Source organism: Nuphar pumila, chromosome 7 (assembly GCF_984573655.1).
Source record: "Nuphar pumila chromosome 7, dmNupPumi1.hap1.1, whole genome shotgun sequence".
In the NCBI taxonomy this organism is placed as follows: domain Eukaryota; kingdom Viridiplantae; phylum Streptophyta; class Magnoliopsida; order Nymphaeales; family Nymphaeaceae; genus Nuphar; species Nuphar pumila.
In genome coordinates, this window is record NC_143255.1 from 42,929,936 (window position 1) to 42,948,411 (window position 18,476).

The window sequence follows — 18,476 nt, forward strand, 5'->3', positions numbered from 1 at the left end:
TGGCTTGATTTTCTCTGCAGGAGGCTCCCAAATTGCGCCACCTCAGGAGGTGCTCTTTTGGAGTTTGAAATTCAAACTCCTACTTTTCTGAAGGTCCTCCTATGGTGCCACCTCAGGGGGCTATTTTTATTAAAAAAAATAAAATAAATATAAAAAATGGAGCCAAGTGGGGTTTTGGAATGACGCCACCTCAAAAGAGATTCTAAGGTGTAAAGTTGAAAACAGTAGGAGCATGCCATGTGGCTTCACCTCTGAGGAGTTTAAATGTTCAAATTCATGCTTTTTCTGGAGAGAGCAGAGGCTGACATGTGGCGCCACCTGAGGGTGGCTCCACATTGCCATGTGGCAAGAGAACGGGAATGGAAAAAGCAGAATGTGCCACCTCAGAGGGGAGCTTTTTCTACTTTTTCTGATGCAGGGAGGTCTGGACATGTGGCAGTTCAGGATGATTCTGCCTTTGACAAGTGTCAGTTGTCTAGAGGAGCCTTCTCAAATGGCGCCACCTCAGAGGGAGATTTGAAATTCAAATGGGGTTGGCTCTAGAGGAATGGAGGATGGACATGTGGCGCCACCTCAGGGTGGCTCCTACAGTGCCATGTGGTAGTTGGGGGGAGGGAAAGGAACATGTGGCGCCCTCATAGACCAAATGAAAAAGGCAGAACTCAAGATTTGCGCCACCTAGGCCTTGTCTGAAAATTTTTGAATGGTTTGCTTTTTCTGAAGAAGGCCAAGAGTGACATGTGTCTTCTACTTTTTCTGAAGGAAACTAGAAATGACATGTGTCATCTACTTTTCTGAGAAAAAGTAGGGGAAGACATGTGTCATCCTGCTTTTCCTGAAAGAAGCAGAGATTGACACGTGGCAGAGGGAAGAGAAGAAGGTCCAAGCCATGTGGCACCATCTCAGACAGAATAGAAAAGGTGAAGTTCACGATTTGCGCCACCTCTGGAAGGATTTGAATGTTTGAATTATAGCTTTTTCTGAAGAGAGCAGGAAATGACATGTGTCATTTGCTTTTTCTAAGAAGAGCAGAGAAGGACATGTGTCACCTGCTGCAGGAGAGAATACCTTAGATGGCGCCACCTCTACTTTTTCTGGAGGAAGCTAGGAGTGACACGTGTCTCCTACTTTTCTGAGAAAAGTAGGGAGAGACATGTGTTAGTCTACTTTTTTGAAGGAGGGAGAGGTTGACACGTGTCCTCTGCAGGAGACACACTTCAAATGGCGCCACCTCAGAGGAGACAAGCTTTACTTTTTCTAAACAGGACAACATATGACACTTGGCATCTCATGGTGACTTTGAATGACACATGGCACATGGTGAAGATGGTGGATACTGACACATGGCATGGAATGACATGTGGCGGCTTCTTAAGGTAGCCCCACACTGACACTTGGCAGATAAATGGGAGGAGAGAGAAAAGACAAGTGGCGCCAGTCCAGGAGACAAGGCTCCTATATTTTTGGGTTTTTTCAAAATTCAGGTTTTTCAAAAGAAAAGCCTGTGTGACACCACCTCAGTGTGGGTCCCATATTGCTTCTTTATTGAAAATAAGACAACAAAACCTCTTTTTGAAATTTTCGAAAAATCTGGACTAATTGGTAAAACAAAATTTTTTGAAAAGAGTTGGCCCCTGTAGGGCGATTTTGTAAAAGAATGATAGTTGAAATAGCTGACAAAAGGGCAAAATCTGAGGTGAAAGGGCTAGAATCAAAATCCTTATCGAAAATTATCCAGATTGTTTTCTTGAGAAAATATTTTGAAATTCAGAGTCCTGGGGGTAGAATGGGAAGTATTGATAATTTTAAAGACTCAGGGTTTTAAAATCGATTTTAAAAAGAGTTGAAATTCTAATCTGGATTAAAAATTTTGAAATCAAGAGTTCTGGACCTCGAAATGACATGTTGTGTAGTGCAGTGATGTGAGATGCTCATGCAATGATATGCAATGCCATGTCTTATGCAATATACTCTTGAACTCAGACTTGGATATTCCTGTCTTCTGTCAGGAATAAAATTTTGAACATCTGAGCTAAAAATAGAGAAATTTTGAGAGTTTAGATGAAATTTGGACTTTTACAAGGTCTCAGGCTCAGAAAATGACCATTTTGCCCTCTTGCGATCTCCGAGGAGGAGTTGTGATGTTTGGTGGAAATGTCGGGGAGGTGAGTGAAAATTTGGGGTGTTTACAGCTCGTTGTGCAGCCCTGTACACGAACATCATCATCACAAATTGACATCCATAAAAAGAAATATTGTCTTGGTTAAGTTATGATGCACCTGCTTAAATGTGTAAAGTTTTTGTTTTTGTTTTTGGATAATCAAAGGGAAAACTCCCCATCACTAAATGGGTAAAGTTTTAATAGATCTTTTTAAAGAAAAAAGTTTAGTACATGTTAATAGACATCTAATTTTTAATACGTTTTTTATGGTAGGATCTCTCTCTCTTCTCTCTAACGTTCCTATAAAATTTCTTTCCTAATTCCTCTATTTTTAATGTCCCCATAAAATTAAGTTTTTTTTTTTACCCCTACCAATTACACAACTATACTATTGGGTTTTGAACCTGCAACGTCCCAACACAAGGTAACGTGCACTTGTGCGCCGTCTTCCTTAGGATCTTTTTTCAAATCTGAGGAGTGAGTTTCAGCCATACACTTTCCCCAACTTGGAACTCAAGTGGTCGACGCCTCTCGTTTGCCCACTTTTTCATCTGCCTCTTGGCTCTTTCGAAGCAATCATGCGCCTCTTTTATCCTCTCATGCTGTGTTCTTGCGAATCGGTATGCCACATGACAATGACCCTGGTCCTTCTGGTTCACTACCTCATAAGGAGTGAAGGGTTGTTGCCCCGTCGCTAATTTGAAGGAACTCTGACCCGTCGTCGAGGTCTATTACAGATTATAGCAGAATTGAGCAATGTTCAACAAATCTACCCAATTTTTCTTGTTGGCTAACACATAATGCCTGAGATATTCCTCCAACGGAGCATTAATACGTTATGTTTGACCATCTGTTTGTGGATGATTGCTTGTCGAGAAGTTGAGCGTAGAGCCCATCATCTCAAACATGGTAGTCCAAAACTTTCCTGTGAATCGTACGTCACGATCACTCACAATGTTCAGTGGCAATCCCAAATACTTCACAATATGTTTCAGAAACAATTGTGCAGTAATCTCCGTTGTGCATTCCTTTAGAGCAGGAATGAACGTTGCATACTTTGAAAACCTGTCCACGACGACCATAATCGATGTAAACCCTTCCACCTTGGGCAATCCAGAGATGAAATCCATTGATATGCTCTCCCATGGTCTGGTCGGCGTTGGTAGGGGCTCCAGCAACCCAACAACCTTTTTCCTCTCCGTCTTGTCTTGTTGGCATATAAGACAAGTCCTGACATATAAGTCAATGTCTTCTTTCATCCTCGGTCAGTAATAACTGGATGATAGGAGAGCCATCGTGCGCTCCTGCCCGGGATGCCCCACCCATGGGGTGTCATGCATCTTCTTTAGTAACAACTTACGCATGCCGCCACCGTTAGGCACATAGGGTCACCTTCCTTTAGCATAGAGAACACCATCCTCTATCCAAAATCGTCTTGTCACACCCTCCTCCACTTGCTTCAACAAGCGGATAGTGACTGGATCCTTCTAAGTTTCTTCCTTCAACCTCTGCAAGATATCTCCAGATACCTGAGTGATTGAAGCGACAACCACCTCAGGTTCCTCCTTGCGGCTTAAGGCATCAGCAACCAAAATTTTCTTTTCTGACTTATACTGCAACTCAAGGTTGAACTCTGCCAAGAAATCTTGCCATCTAGCCTGTTTAGGCATCAAATTCTTTTGAGTCGCAAAGCAACTTATAGCAACATTGTCTATCTGAACTATGGACTTGGATCCCAACAAGTAGTGCCTCCATGTTCATAGGCAATGTACCACCATCGTCATCTCTTTCTCATGAACAGAGTACCTCCTCTTTGTATCATTGAGTTTCCGACTTTCAAACGCAATTGGGTGTCTCTCTGGGACCAACACCCCTCCTATTGCAAAGTCCGATGCATCGGTGTGAACTTCAAAAGCCTTTCCAAAATCCGGCAACCGAAGGATGGGTTTTGACATTACCACCCTCTTCAACTTAGTGAATGCCTCCTGGCATTCAGCAGACCAATCCCAGGTCTTATCTTTTCTGAGCAACTCAGTAAGCGCCACCGACTTCTTAGATTAACTCTTCACGAACTTACGATAATAGTTTGTAAGGCCAAGGACCGACCATAGTTTCGAGACCTTCTTTTGTTCTGGCCAGTCCGTAATGGCCCGAATCTTCCATGGATCCATCTTTACTGTGCCTTCTCTGATAATGTGCCCAAGGAAGTGAATTTCCTTCCTTGCAAACTCATATTTCTCCCACTTGAGATAAAGTTCATTCTCCCGTAGTTTGGTCAGAACCATTTTCAAGTGCATCTTATGCTCCTCAAGAGACTGGTTATAAACCACAATGTCATCAAGATACACTACTACGAACACATTGAGGTACTCCCGAAAGACAATGTTCATTAGAGTGCAGAAAGTTGCAGGAGCATTTGTCAGCCCAAAAGGCATTACAAGAAACTCAAAAGACCCATACCAAGTCACACAGATGGTTTTTGGATTATCACCCTCGGCTATCCTAACTTGATAATATCCTGACCGCAGGTCCATCTTTGAGAAGTATCGTGCCTTCCCTAAGCGATCAAACATATCTTCAACGTTAGGCACCAGATACTTGTTTTTTATGGTTACCTTATTGTGAACACGATAATCTACGCACATTCGACGGGATCCATCTTGCTTTTTCTGGAACAGCACAGGTGCCCCATACGGTGCCTTGCTTGGCCTTAGAAATCCAGAATCTAGCAAGTGATCAAGTTGTCGCCGCATCTCAATCAAATGTGGAGGAGGCATCTTGTAAGGCATCTGGGCTGGTGGAAGTACCCTTGGAATCAGATCAATTGGTGGTCAATATCCCGCTTTTTGGGAAGCTTCTTTGGCAACTCATCTGGCATCACATCTTCATAGTCCCGCAAAATGCCAACCATCTCTTCTGATTATTCCGCACAATCCGATCCACCCCCTTCTATCAACGTTGCAACATAGCTAGGAAGCCTTTTTCGTACTCCATCCTTAAGTTGTAGAGCCGACACCAAGCCCACAACTGGATTTTCTTCCAAGCCCCGAAGGAGACAAGGCATCCCCGTCCCTGTGATAATGATGCTTTTTAGATGCGGCATGACAATGACCACATTCCTTGCCAAAAAATCCATCCCCAATATAATCTGAAAGTCATTCAGTTGCATTGCCATCAGACTGCAACCGCCAACCCATTCCCCAACTTGCAGTTAGACATGGGCAATGCCACTGATCTGCAATGCTTTAGTGTTAACTGCCTTCACTCGACTTCTGTCTTTGGACAATGGTAAGCTGAACGCCTTCACCTCTTCTGCAGAAATGAAGTTATGGGTCGCCTCAGTATCGACCATAGCCTTTATTGGTTTTCCATTAATCTTTGCCTCCACATAGATTAACTCATTCCGCATAATCTCCTTTCTCAACGTATTGAGAAGTTGGAGAGGATTCACACAGACTTGCTCTGTGGGTCCTTCCTCGCCCACCAAAGCATTTAGTTTTTCCTTCTTTGGGCAGTTTCGAGCAAAGTAAGGCCCTTCACAGATGTAGCAACCAGAAGCCTTCTTTCCGCCCTTATCCATCTTTTTGAAGTCGTCATCTTCTTTGGGCTTCTTTTCAAACTTGCCCTTACCTTGGCCATTTCCCTTAGACTTGCCCTTGGCAACTTTGTCATTTGAACCAGATGATGTCACATTGTAGTCTACGAGTGCATCAACTGCCGCTACTGCCGCCTGGAGATCTTTCACTCCCTGTCTCCTCAACTCAGTCTGAGCCCATCTCTGCAGCCCAGATATGAAGTTGAAGAGTTTGCCCTCCTCGAACATATTCTTGACGTCAAGCATGAGCAAAAAGAATTGCTTGACATATTCTCGAACAGAACCAACCTGCTTCAAGTTCCTCAAAGAGTTCCTCGCCACCCAAGCCGTATTGCTAGGCAAGAACTGTTCCTTCATTTCTCGAACAAGGTCCTCCCATGAGGCTATGGTTGGACGACCTGTTTCCTTAGACTGAGTACGCAACAAAGCTTGGCATCCTCAGTCAGGTACATACCGATGATAGCAACCTTTTCAACATCTGGTGTCTTGATGCTCTTAAAGTAATGGTCTATGTCCCACAAGAAATTCTTCAACTATTTGGCATTACGCACACCCGTGAATGCCTTAGGTTCTGACACCTTGATCTTTCTCATCTCAGTGCTTGCCGAATTACTGAGTAGAGCCAATTTTAAAAGACCTACTTTGTCTCCCAAGGACTTGACATCATTCTGAATCATGGTGACAAATGGAGTCTCCCCGTGAGACTTCTTAAATCTTTCTTCCCAAGACTTCATACAAACATCAATTTCAGTCATTCGGGTCTCCAAAATCGTCAACCAAGTGCCCAATGCATCTAATCGTTCCTCCAAGATTCCTACCATTTCCGCAGTCTTATTCGACATGGTAGGCAAACATGGCTCTGATACCACTTGTCACAAGTACAAACTTCTCCCTTAAAATTTGCCTTGCGCCGACACGAGGGTCGCCACGACCTCGTTCAGTCTCTCAGCAATGTTAGACTTTCTTTGACACAAGTCGAATGTAAAGAACCCAACACTTGTATCATTCACACATATAATACAACTCTTTTAGGTCTAGCTTGCATGCCTTGCAATGCCCAGATGTCACATCTTTATAGTTTACAAGAGACATGCCTCCAAGCATCTCGTCATTTGGGTCACACCCCTTGGCGAACGCAGGTGCCTCCTTGCCCAATGCCATCAACCGTCACTTGGGTCGCACCCCTTGGAGAATGCGGGAGCCTCCTCGCCACACTCCGTCAACCGTCCGAATGTCGCGCCTCATTCCGCGCAGGCCTCTGCACATGCCACCGCGCATGCCTCTGCACATGCTGCCATGCATGCCTTCGCACATGCTACCGTGCACGCTCCTGCGCATGCCTCCGCATATGTTGTGCGCTACGCATGCCACCGCAAATGTCGCGCGTTGCGTATGCCACACATGGTTTATTGATGGTCTGACAAGCTCCCACTTTTTGGGAATCTTCTTTGGCAACTCATCCGGCAACACATTCGCATAGTCCCGCAAAATGCCAACCACCTCTTTTGATTGTTCTGCACAATCCGATCCACCTCATTCTATCAACGTTGGAACATAGGTAGGAAGCCATTTTCGGACTCCATCCCTAAGTTGTAGAGACGACACCAAGCCCACAACTGGATTTTCTTTCAAGCCCCGAACGAGACAAGGCATCCCCGTCCTTGTGATGAAGATGCTTTTTAGATACGGCATGACGATGACTACATTCCTTGCCAAAAATTTCATCCCCAATATAACCTGAAAGTTGTCCAGTTGCATTGTCATCATACAGCAACCGCCAACCCATTCCCCAACTTGCAGTAGGACATGGGCAATGCCACCAATCTGCAACTTTTTGGTGTTAACTACCTTCACTCGACTTTCGTCCTTCGACAACGGCAAGCCAAACGCCTTCACCTCTTCTGCAGAAATGAAGTTATGAGTCGCCCCAGTATCGACCATAGCCTTTACTGGTTTTTCATTAATCTTTGATTCCACATAGATTAACTCATTCCGCACAATCTCCTTTCTCAATGTATTGAGAAGTTAGAAAAGATTCACACGGACTTGCTCTGTGGGTCCTTCCTCGCCCATCAAAGCATTTAGTTTTCCTTCTTTGGGCAATTCTGAGCAAAGTGAGGCCCTTCACAAATGTAGCAACCAGAAGCCTTCTTTTTTTCCTTATCCACCTTTTTGAAGCCGCGACCTCGTTCAGTCTCTCAACAACGGAAGACTTTCTTTGACACAAGCCGAATGTAAAGAACCCAACACTTGTATTATTCACATATATAATACAACTCTCTCAGGTCTGGCTTGCATGCCTTGTAATGCCCAGGCGTCACATCTTTATTATAGTTTACACGAGATATGCCTCCAAGCATCCCGTCATTTGGGTCGCACCCCTTGGCAAACGCAGGTACCTCCTCGCCCAATGCCATCAACCGTCACTTGGGTCACACCCCTTGGTGAACGCAGGCGCCTCCTCACCACACGCTGTCAACCGTCCGAATGCCGCGCCTCATTCCGCGCATGCTCCTGTGCATGCCATGCACTGTGTATGCCATACGATGCGTATGCCATGCGCTGCGCATGCCACTGCACACGCCATGCGTTGCGCATGCCGCCACACATACTGCCGTGCATGCCTCCACACATGCTACCGCGCACGCTACCACGCATCCCCCACGCTGCGCATGTCGTGCATGCCGCACATTGAGGGTCTGACAAGCCATATAATAATAATAATAATAATAATAATAATAATAATAATAATAATTGGTTCGGGTCGGGTACCTGACAGGGTTGTGTTGGGTACAAAAAAAAATCATGAGTCGAATAATATTGCTCTGATGGGGAATATTATTCGAGTTGAAACTTTCCATGCCCATACCCGAGATTTTAGGTTCGGGTCAGTACAAACCAGACCCATTGACAACCCTAGTTCCAACAGAACCATATACAAATTGCAAAATCCGAACCTATATGTCCGATATTTGGAGGCTGGCAATTTTAACGTGATATTCATACAACGGTATAATTCTGGGATTAACAAAAGAAAAAATCCCGTTTTTATTCCTTCCTTCTACAGCTCCAACTAGCTCGGAGCTCGGCATCAATGGCGGACGCCCGAGAAACCCTAATCGACGGAAACCTCCTCGCGACGATGGCCTTCGACGGAGCCGGCATCGACCACATGTTCGGTGTCGTCGGCATCCTGGTGACCTCCTTCGCCAACTGTTGTGACGCAGAGGGCGTCCACTTCATCGCCTTCCACAACGAGCAGTCGGCAGGATACGCCACCGGAGCCTACGTCTACCTCACCCGAAATCCCGGCGTCCTCCTTACAGTCTCCGTCCCAAGCTGCGTCCACGACCTCAGCAACGCCACCGTCAATACCTGTCCCATGGTCATGGTCTCCGGATCCTCGGACTAGGCCGACGCCGGGTAGGGCGATTTCTAGGAGCTGGACCAGATCACCGTTACGTCCTCCACCAGACCCTCCCTGCCGCTGAGGCGGCCGAGCTTCTCGAGTCCGTTCAGCCGTTCATCCCGGCGTGGGCCGACAGAGACCCTAACCCTAGTGGGGGAATTGAGGTGCTGGAGGAGAAGATCGAGGCGGCCGTCTCGGCTCTCCGTGGAGCGGTGCGGCCACTGGTGGTGTTCGGGAAGGGGGCGGCCTACGCCCGAACGAAGAAGGGCCTGAAGGACTTCATCGAGATCACGGGGATCCCCTTCCTCCCGACGCCGATGGGCAAGAGTTTGATCCCGAACATGCACCCGCTCGTGGCGACGGCCGCCCGGTAGCTTGTGATCGGCCAGGCCGACGTCGTGCTCCGGGGCCCGGCTCAACTGGTTGTTCCACTTCGGAGAGCCGCCCCGGTGGTCGCTGGAGGTGAAGTTCAGCCTTGTGGATGTCTTGGAAGAGGAGATCGAGCTTCGAAGACCGCACGTGGGGATCGTTGGGGACGCACGTGCGGTAATGGAGGCAATGATGAGGGAGGTGAAGAACGATCCGTTATGCCTCGGACGGAACCACCCCTGGCTGAAGAAGGTGCGAGCCAAGGCGGAGGACAACGTGAAGAAGATGAGCGCGGGGCTCCAGCGGATGGTGGTGCCCTTCAACTTCCTGACGCCCATGAGGATCATTCGGGACACGATCCTTCGGCTGGGTAGCCCCAGCCCTATCTTGGTATCCGAGGGTGCTAACATGATGGACGTCGGCCGAGCCGTGCTGGTGCAGGACGAGCCATGGACGCGGCTCGATGCCTGGACGTGGGGGACAATGGGAGTCGGGCTGGGTTACTACATCGCTGCGGCGGTCGCGGAGCCGGAGCGGCTTGTGGTCGCGGTAGAGGGAGATTCAGGGTTCGGCTTCTCCGGCATGGAAGTTGAGGTAATGAGCTTTGCTTGCTCTCTATTGCACTCTGTTTCATTTGTGGAGTTAGGCTCTCAGATTAAGCGACTTTTAGAATTGCATGCACTTCTCTGGGAACTTGGTATAATTTGAGATGTTGCCTTCTGCTCAATAATGCAATGTCCCCACTTGTCCCATTTTTCTGGGTAAGTGGCTACATCCAATGACCTACTAATGGTGTTCTCCTTGTTTGTTTTGTTCCTTTACTCCAATATGGACTGGCCGAGTTCCTTGACATGGTGTAGATTTTCAGAATGATAATCCAGTGGCTTTTAGTACGTTTCTGGAGGTTTTTGATATAAGTAGCATAGGTTGAGTTATTTGGGTTTTGAACTGTCAATAAACAACACCAACCAAATTCAGAGGCTTTTTGATTTTTTGATGCGGTGTATATTTGGTTTTTCATAGTAAGACCAGAAAAATTTGTGGTTGAGAAATCATGCAGTCTATAGCTCTATACACATATCTTCATTGATATATGCAAATTGTTAGAGAGATTCTTGCAAGGTCTAAGATAGTTGGTCTGTATATCTTCTCTATTTTTCTGAAACTCGAAAAGGTGTAGGGTAACGAAAGGCAAGTTGACATACAGACGCCCGACTATTCTATTTATCCTCTTCTTTAGGCAACTATTTATGAATTGAACCTTCAAATTTTTTGGGCCTCTAAAGATGGCTCAGACATAAATGGCAAGAAAAGTGGCCCTTTTAGTTTGCTTTAGGTAATCTTATTTTCTGTATAAAGTCTGCTAGAAATCTCAAGTGATTGTGAAATTGTGCAGGAAAATTTTCCACACTTGGGATTCTAGTGTCGTATGACCGCTAGAATTGGCGATTAGTCTTCTTTTAGTCCTATATGATAGAGCACATGCTTATTATAAAACCAAATATGAAATCTAAATTTCAGATTTGGATTAATGAGTGCTTAGGTATACTCTTCCTGAATATTATTATCTTCTGCTGGTTTTCTTCACCTTTTACTATCCATTTTGCTTTCTGATGCTGGTCAATTAGTTAAGTGACTAATTGCATTTGCTGGTTAGGAGTTCTGATGAATCGTTGGGATGCCTTACAAATCACTGCAAAAGCTAGGCACAGTTGAAAAATATGTCTAGGTCTTTTCATGGTAAGATTGACCTGAATTAGTGGTGATGAATTGTGGTGATTTTCTCTTGCAAAGTACATTTCAAATAGCTAAAGCATAGCAAATCATCACCCTGTCATCATTTTTAAAGTTTCGCAGGTGAATACAGATCTTTATTCTATGTCACAGGGACTTGGCCAACTAGGTGTTGCACCCGCGTTGACGCGACGCGATGCGATGAGGGTGCACGTGCAGCACCCAGTGCGGTCAACCTGACCCTGGGTGTGGTCAACGCACCTAGGGTCATTTATGTCCAACTTTTGGACTATATATATAATTTTTGATATTTTTTCCGCACCCCCGTACCCAAGTTTTTTGAAAGTGCCATACCCCCGCACCCGCACCCATGTGACATAGTCTTTATTTTATAAGAAAAGATACAAGTTTTCTTTCTGTTTTTTTCTCCCTCTTCTTGCTACTAAAGACACATGTGCTAAAGATGAACATATCTATCGTAATCACTTTTATCTTAGGTAGTGAACTTGCAAGACCTTCATAGGACCACCTGTAGATGACATATATAGGATGGATCAAATGCGTGTATATATGGGTAACATTTGGTAATGTTGACCTGGCCATTCAAATGGGCTAGAAATCATAATGTCATGTATATATGGGTAACATTTGGTCATGGTGACCTGGCCATCTGAATGAGTTAGAAATCATAAGTTCAGGTCTTGCTGACCCAATCCAACCTCATAGATGTGTTAAACATGATCCAAATGCTAGGGCTAGCTATCATGTTTTTTCTTGAAGAAACACAATGTTTTGAGCTGTGAAAATATCACACATCATAAGGTGTTGATATTTCAAGGCTCATAAAATCATGCCTATCTGTCATAATCAGATGATTCAAGAGCCAATTTCCAACCATGTAGATCACATCTGTAAGGTTAGGTTTCATGAAAAAATAAAAAATAATTAAAAAAAACTCATTTGGATGTCATCACATCCTGACCAGGTTAGTTTCATGAAAAAACAAAAAAAAATAAAAATAAAAAAACAAAAAAAAACTCATTTGGATGCCATGGCAATGTCACCAAATGTTACCCAACATAATCTACCCAATTTTGGGTCCCACAACAGTTATAACCATAGTCACAAATATCAGTATTGGTTATATCTCGGCGAGGCTATTTCTCGCGATATTTTAGGTTTGGTGATAAATCTCGGAGCTTAAAAAATATATAAAAATAACAAAAATAAGTATGAAAATATCATGTTTAGATAATAAAATACATATATAATGTAAAAAATAAGTAAAATGCAAAATAAAAAAGAAAAGCACATTTAAGATATAGAAAATAAATAAAAATAGTAACAATAATTCGTGATAATGTCGCGATATGATCAAACTGGTGATATTTTGAAAATATCACGATATTTTACCTATAATATCGTTTGCTGAAAATTCAATGATAATATCGTGATATTTTGAAAATATCGCCGATATCTGTGACTTTGGTTATAACCTGATGTCGACAAGTGTGTTTGTTGAGGTTCCTGTTGATGGCAGCGGTGACACTGACAAACAATAATAATGGTTAAAGTCACTCCTGGTTGTATTCTAAGGATGAATGTCCATCCATATAGATTTTTCAGATATCACAATAGTTAATAGGACAACTACTGGAAAGTAATGTCGTATCTCATCCTTCTCATGAGGTAAAGTCATGGTAATCTTATAATCTTGCCACTGAAATCAATAGACTCGAGAATTGTTGTGGTTGCTTGTTTCACGATATGGAATTCATCTACATAAATCTCTTATTTTGTTTGTTTTCACATGTTAGCATATTTAGACAAATATGTATTGATTTTCTTGGAGTGCATGAAACTTTTCTTCTTTATTGTGTTTAACACATAGAGTTCAATCTAGTGCCAAAGTGCACAAAGCTTGGTTTTTTCTTATCCGGGGAACTAATCTTATTTTGACTTTCAAAAAATAAGATTATACTGTTGGATGGTACGAGCCTTAGTCATTGTGGTCTTTATTGTTTTTTTATTTTAGGAGTTGCCCCCAGACATTTGTAAGATACCAATTGCCTGTGGTTGTGATTGTCTTCAACAATGGTGTTGTAACTACCCCAACTCATACCCCTTGAAAATGCGATTTTTTTTAAACCATTGCGGAAATATTTTCAGAGACCCGGGGCCTTTACAGTTGCACTCCTCATTGGATAACCAACCAACCATAAAGGATCTTACATTTATCATCCACACTATAGCAAAATAAAATTTTATTAATTAATTAAGAAATAGTATTCTCGAGATAATTGCATAAAAAGAATTAAAGTGCAATAACAAGTAAATGTAAAGGAAACGAAAGAAAAGTAGAGCCACGTTGTCCGTCTTTGAAGTTGTCTGCGAAAAACCACAGAAGTACGGTGTCAGAAATTCAATGAATTTTGCATACAAATCCCTCTAATGAATTAAATAAGCATAAAGAACACAAATAAGAATTCAAGCAATAATTTAGAGGTATGCAATTATGACAAATTCATAATTCGTTTAAGCATTTATGCAATATGAACAATTATTAAGTATGAGAGAATATTTAATAAGTAAAAGAGATCACAATTTAAGTAATACAATTATTTAACATGCATTAGAGAACAACATTATGCATTCACCAATATTTTACAGTTAAGAGAATAAGTAAACATGCATGATCTAATGCATAGTAGGAATATGCACGGCTTTAGTGCAATGCATGAGTAAATTATTACTTCTTATTAGAATTTTCTTTTTATATGCATATCTCTATTAAATGCACACAATTTAAGTTTCTCTTTTTAATTATCGTTGCCCGTGGATACACCAAACGATTAAAATCTTCGAGGTCAAGTTGGGTTCTCAGAGCAGCTTAACACACAATTTATATTGTATTACTCGGTTCTAAACTTAGTCGTCGACCAAAACAACCTTCAGAACATTAGACCACCCATCTAATGTCGGGGATACCAGGGACCACCCATCCACAAGTGTCACTTTTCTTGGTATACTAAAACAGCAGCTGTGTCTACACACCACCCCCAAGCAAAGTGACGAAAACTCTCTAAAACCGTGGCCAGAAGAAAGAACCTCAATATCGGGTTCGGGGGTAATCAATAAAGCACACAAAGTTTTTGTATCCTCGTGGTCCCCCAAAACCAAAACTCCAAGAGTCCCATACTCCCGACGAGACATCTTATGAAGTATATTACACTGTTCTTTTATTTTTATTTGATTGTTATTATCCAATTTCTTTAATTTGCAATTCAGTATGCAAACAAAGGCAATAACTCTCATATTTTTCTGCAAGAACCATCACGGGACCACTGCCTGTGGAAAAGCATAGAACAATGCAATTCAATGCAATAACATTAATGTGATTTTGCGATGCATGTAAATTAAATAAAAAAGAGCAAAACAACGCTCAAGGCTCTCCAGGGTTGCAATGATTCATTTAGACCATCGATGCACCATATGCAAAACGTTATCAACATGCCATATGTGCAAAGATGTCAACATGCCTCCAAATGCACATTCATATGTACCAATTTAACATGTGCATGAAAAAATAACATTCATAAGCATGGTTTCAGAGATTCATGTGCAAGAGTTCACATATTCATGCCAAAATGCATGCTGTCATTCATTGATTAATTTCATTATAACATGTGAACACCCATACAAGTTGGCATTTCGTTTTGCTGTATGCAAAAAGGCCACAAATAACTAGCATTCTAAAAATCACATGTCCAGTTGAATATATATATATATATATATATATATATATATATATATATATATATATATATATACACACACACACACAAGCCATACATGTATAAGAATTATGCATGACCAAAAGTTCAATTACGTAGGAATCGACCTGTCATTTATTCACACATTTGGACAGTTAACAATACAAGGAATAACATTCATTTCTAATTCTCTTGACAATTTCCAATAAGGCATTCATGTGTACGCAAACAAGTCTGACAGTATTAGACAATTTTTTCTAAACCAAACGTCAATCATATGCTGTTTTACAATTTCATATAACTCAATAAGGAAAATAAACAGCCATGTGCATCTCTAAGACATGCTATTCAACTAGCGCACCATAATCAAAACAAATCTTTTTGTTTTACATGACCATAAACGTAAACAAATTTTTTTTTTGAAATGAAGCAACTGCACCCAGCCGACTGGGTCGGCTGAGGTTCGGCTCAGGCTCAGCTGGGTCTGACCCGGGGCAGACCAGGCACGACCTGGCAAGAGGCTGCCAAGCCTGTACCCAATCAGCCGAGGTTTGGGCTGAGCCAGCCAAGGCCTAGCATGCCCAACCGAGCTATTTGGCTGGGCTGCCAGTTACTAGCCAGCACTAGGTTGAGTCTGGTTCATCCCGACCAGTCCCCTACCACGTTCTGGTAGATTCGGTTGGCCCAACCAGCCCACCTGAGAGCTAAGCCTCACTATATGATGCAGAAATATATTTTTCTAAAAAAAAAATCATGTACCCTATACATATAGTTTTCAAACAGACATTAACGTGTACGCAAAGAAGACTGCATCATCCATGTAATAGAGAGAATTCTTTCTTCCTCCCAAACGTCAAGCATCTGATGTTTCACAGCTTCACATAACGAAATAAAGAAAAATAGATAGACATGCGCATACCTCAGTATATGCCATTCAAATAGTGAACATCATCATACCAATTTCTCTGTTTTACATAACCATAAGCGTAAACAAATTTTTTTTTATAATGAAACATATTGCATTAATTATTGTTTCTTTTCAAACTTTAATACAAGATCTGGACCAGATTTGCTCATGTTAAACACATGGCAGATCGGTCCAGCCCCATGGATCAATAGCACATTTAAGTATATATATATATACATATATAAACGCATCCACAAATACACTTATATACAATTTTATTTCGAAATAAGCTTCAAATAAAAGGAAAAAACTTTAGCTTCTACTATGGATCTTAGAGTGAATATCAATATTTACACTTTTCTCACTGGATTCACTAAAATATTGCATGAAAAATGAATCCGAGCTCTTTTTCTCATTTGAAATCAAAAGAGAAACCCATACCTTTGCAAAGATTGAAGAAAAAATGAGAAATAATGGTGGAAAATGACTGGATTGGCTGGAGAAGGTCCCTCCTTCCTCTTCTTCCCTTTCTTTTCCTCTCTCTCCTTTCTCTCTTTCTTTCTCTTTTTTTTTTTTTCCTTTATTTAAGAAGGCCAAAGAGAGGATCCCCCCTTTCTCCATCCCTCTTTAGATGGGCAGGAGAGGGAGAACTTCCCTCTTTGGCCCTCTCAACTTTCCTTCAAAATTTTTCAAATCCCAAAATTTTACTTTTTGGTAGTTTTCATAGAGCTCTTTCTTAAAACTTCTCAAGCCTTATTAAGCATGAGTAAGGACTCTTTAAGAAGTCCATAACCAACCCTAATTAAAAATTCAGAATTAATTAATTATTTAGTATTAAATAATTTATAATTATCTAGAGGTTTCCAAAAATAGCCAAATTAACTTAGGAGACTTCGTATACTTAATTAACCCCAATTTAAAGCTCCTAACTAAATTTAAAGCTTGTAAAAACGTTGGGCATGAGTTTGGATATGGATCCAAGATCCAAATCCAACTCCCCAAATCCCAGTAGATTTTGGATTGGATCAAATCCAAATTAATACGGGTCTTGGATAGAGTCTGGATCCATATTAATTTGGGTCAAACCCATCGGATCGAATCGGATCCAAATCCGGATCCATTTTAACAAACTGCTGCCTTTTTGTAAAAACGTGATTTCTGGGCCAACCAGAACTCGAATTCTGCAAAGTAACATATCGTTGCGCTCGACATTTCAAGACAAATCCAACGACATATTACACTACTATCCAATTCTGAACTTTACCAAAAAATAACCTGAATTTCGCTTGAATTTTGCTTGAATTTAAAGGTCGAATTTAAAACTCTTTCTTACGCTTTGATTGGCTCGTCTCGACCTTGTAAATGATAAAAAACATCGGTCTAAATAACAGGGTCCAACCAATTTTCATCTCAAACTTAGCCAAATTTTCGAAAAATCATAATTTGGCTAAGTGTGAAAAGCACGATATTACAGGTGGTGTCTATGGTGGGGACCAGAGGAACCCAGAAGATATTAGGGGACCCTACAAGGATGACCCTGCACCCACCTCTTTTGTTCCTGGTGCTGCATATCACACACTGATGGAAGCTTTTGGAGGGAAAGGTTATCTTGTTGGTACGCCCTAAGAGCTTGAATCTTCTTTGACTGAATCTTTTTCTACCCATAGACCAGCTCTCATAAGCGTGACAATCAATCCTTATGCTGGAGCTGAAAGTGGGAGGATGCAACACAAAAACTGAACTCCTCACCTTTTAAACTTTCTGGAAGTTATGCTTATGAATGCAAGTTTTAATAGCATTAATAATGATTGTATCACTGAGTTTTTGTTTATGGTTTTGTATAGTGTGTCCTAAGCTGCTGTGATTTGAATGTATGGCAATTTGTGGAGCCAGAATAATCAAACTCTGACATTGTATTATTTCTTTATTCCCTTTTTGTACTTGTTTTCACTTGGGTTATATGATAAAAGCTTTTTTTTCCTAATCATGGGCAAATGTGCTAAGAAAAGAAAATCATTCAAGGAGTGCATGGTTTTGCTTTTGGGTCAAGTACTTTGTTATTGTTTTTAGTGGTAGATATTTCTGTGAAATGATAATTCATGGGTGCGAACAACTTTTTGTTCTTATAGAGGAGATTAATGCCTTCCACTGACTATTGTGTAAATGGCTTCAGAGAAGGGGTTGGTAGATATTCTGCAGTGCTGATGTGCACATTTTCCAGCAACAGGCATAAACATTTCTTCTTGCATCTTGTATGATATGTTCATTTTACTGCAATTAACACTGATTTGTCAAGCATGTCATGCAATGGGAATAACTTTTTTCTCTTTACTTCACATACATATGTTGTGCTAATGTGCATGCATGTAAATATAAGGACGTCAAATGAGTTAGATCTAGTCCTGATGTCAACCCATAAGAACAGGCCCAAGATTCTTCTGAAACAGGGTTGGAAGGGATCTTAAGTGCTAACTTGCATCTGAGTTTTGGTGCTTCGGGTGTGCATTTGGCTTTGATCAAGTTCTGCT

At 41.9% G+C, this 18,476-nt stretch overlaps 1 pseudogene; it reads left to right on the forward strand.

Annotated features, from left to right (window-relative positions):
* The first annotated feature begins 8,850 nt into the window (after positions 1-8,850).
* LOC149832082 (2-hydroxyacyl-CoA lyase-like) lies at positions 8,851-17,688 on the forward strand (annotated as a pseudogene).
* Positions 17,689-18,476: the final 788 nt, after the last annotated feature.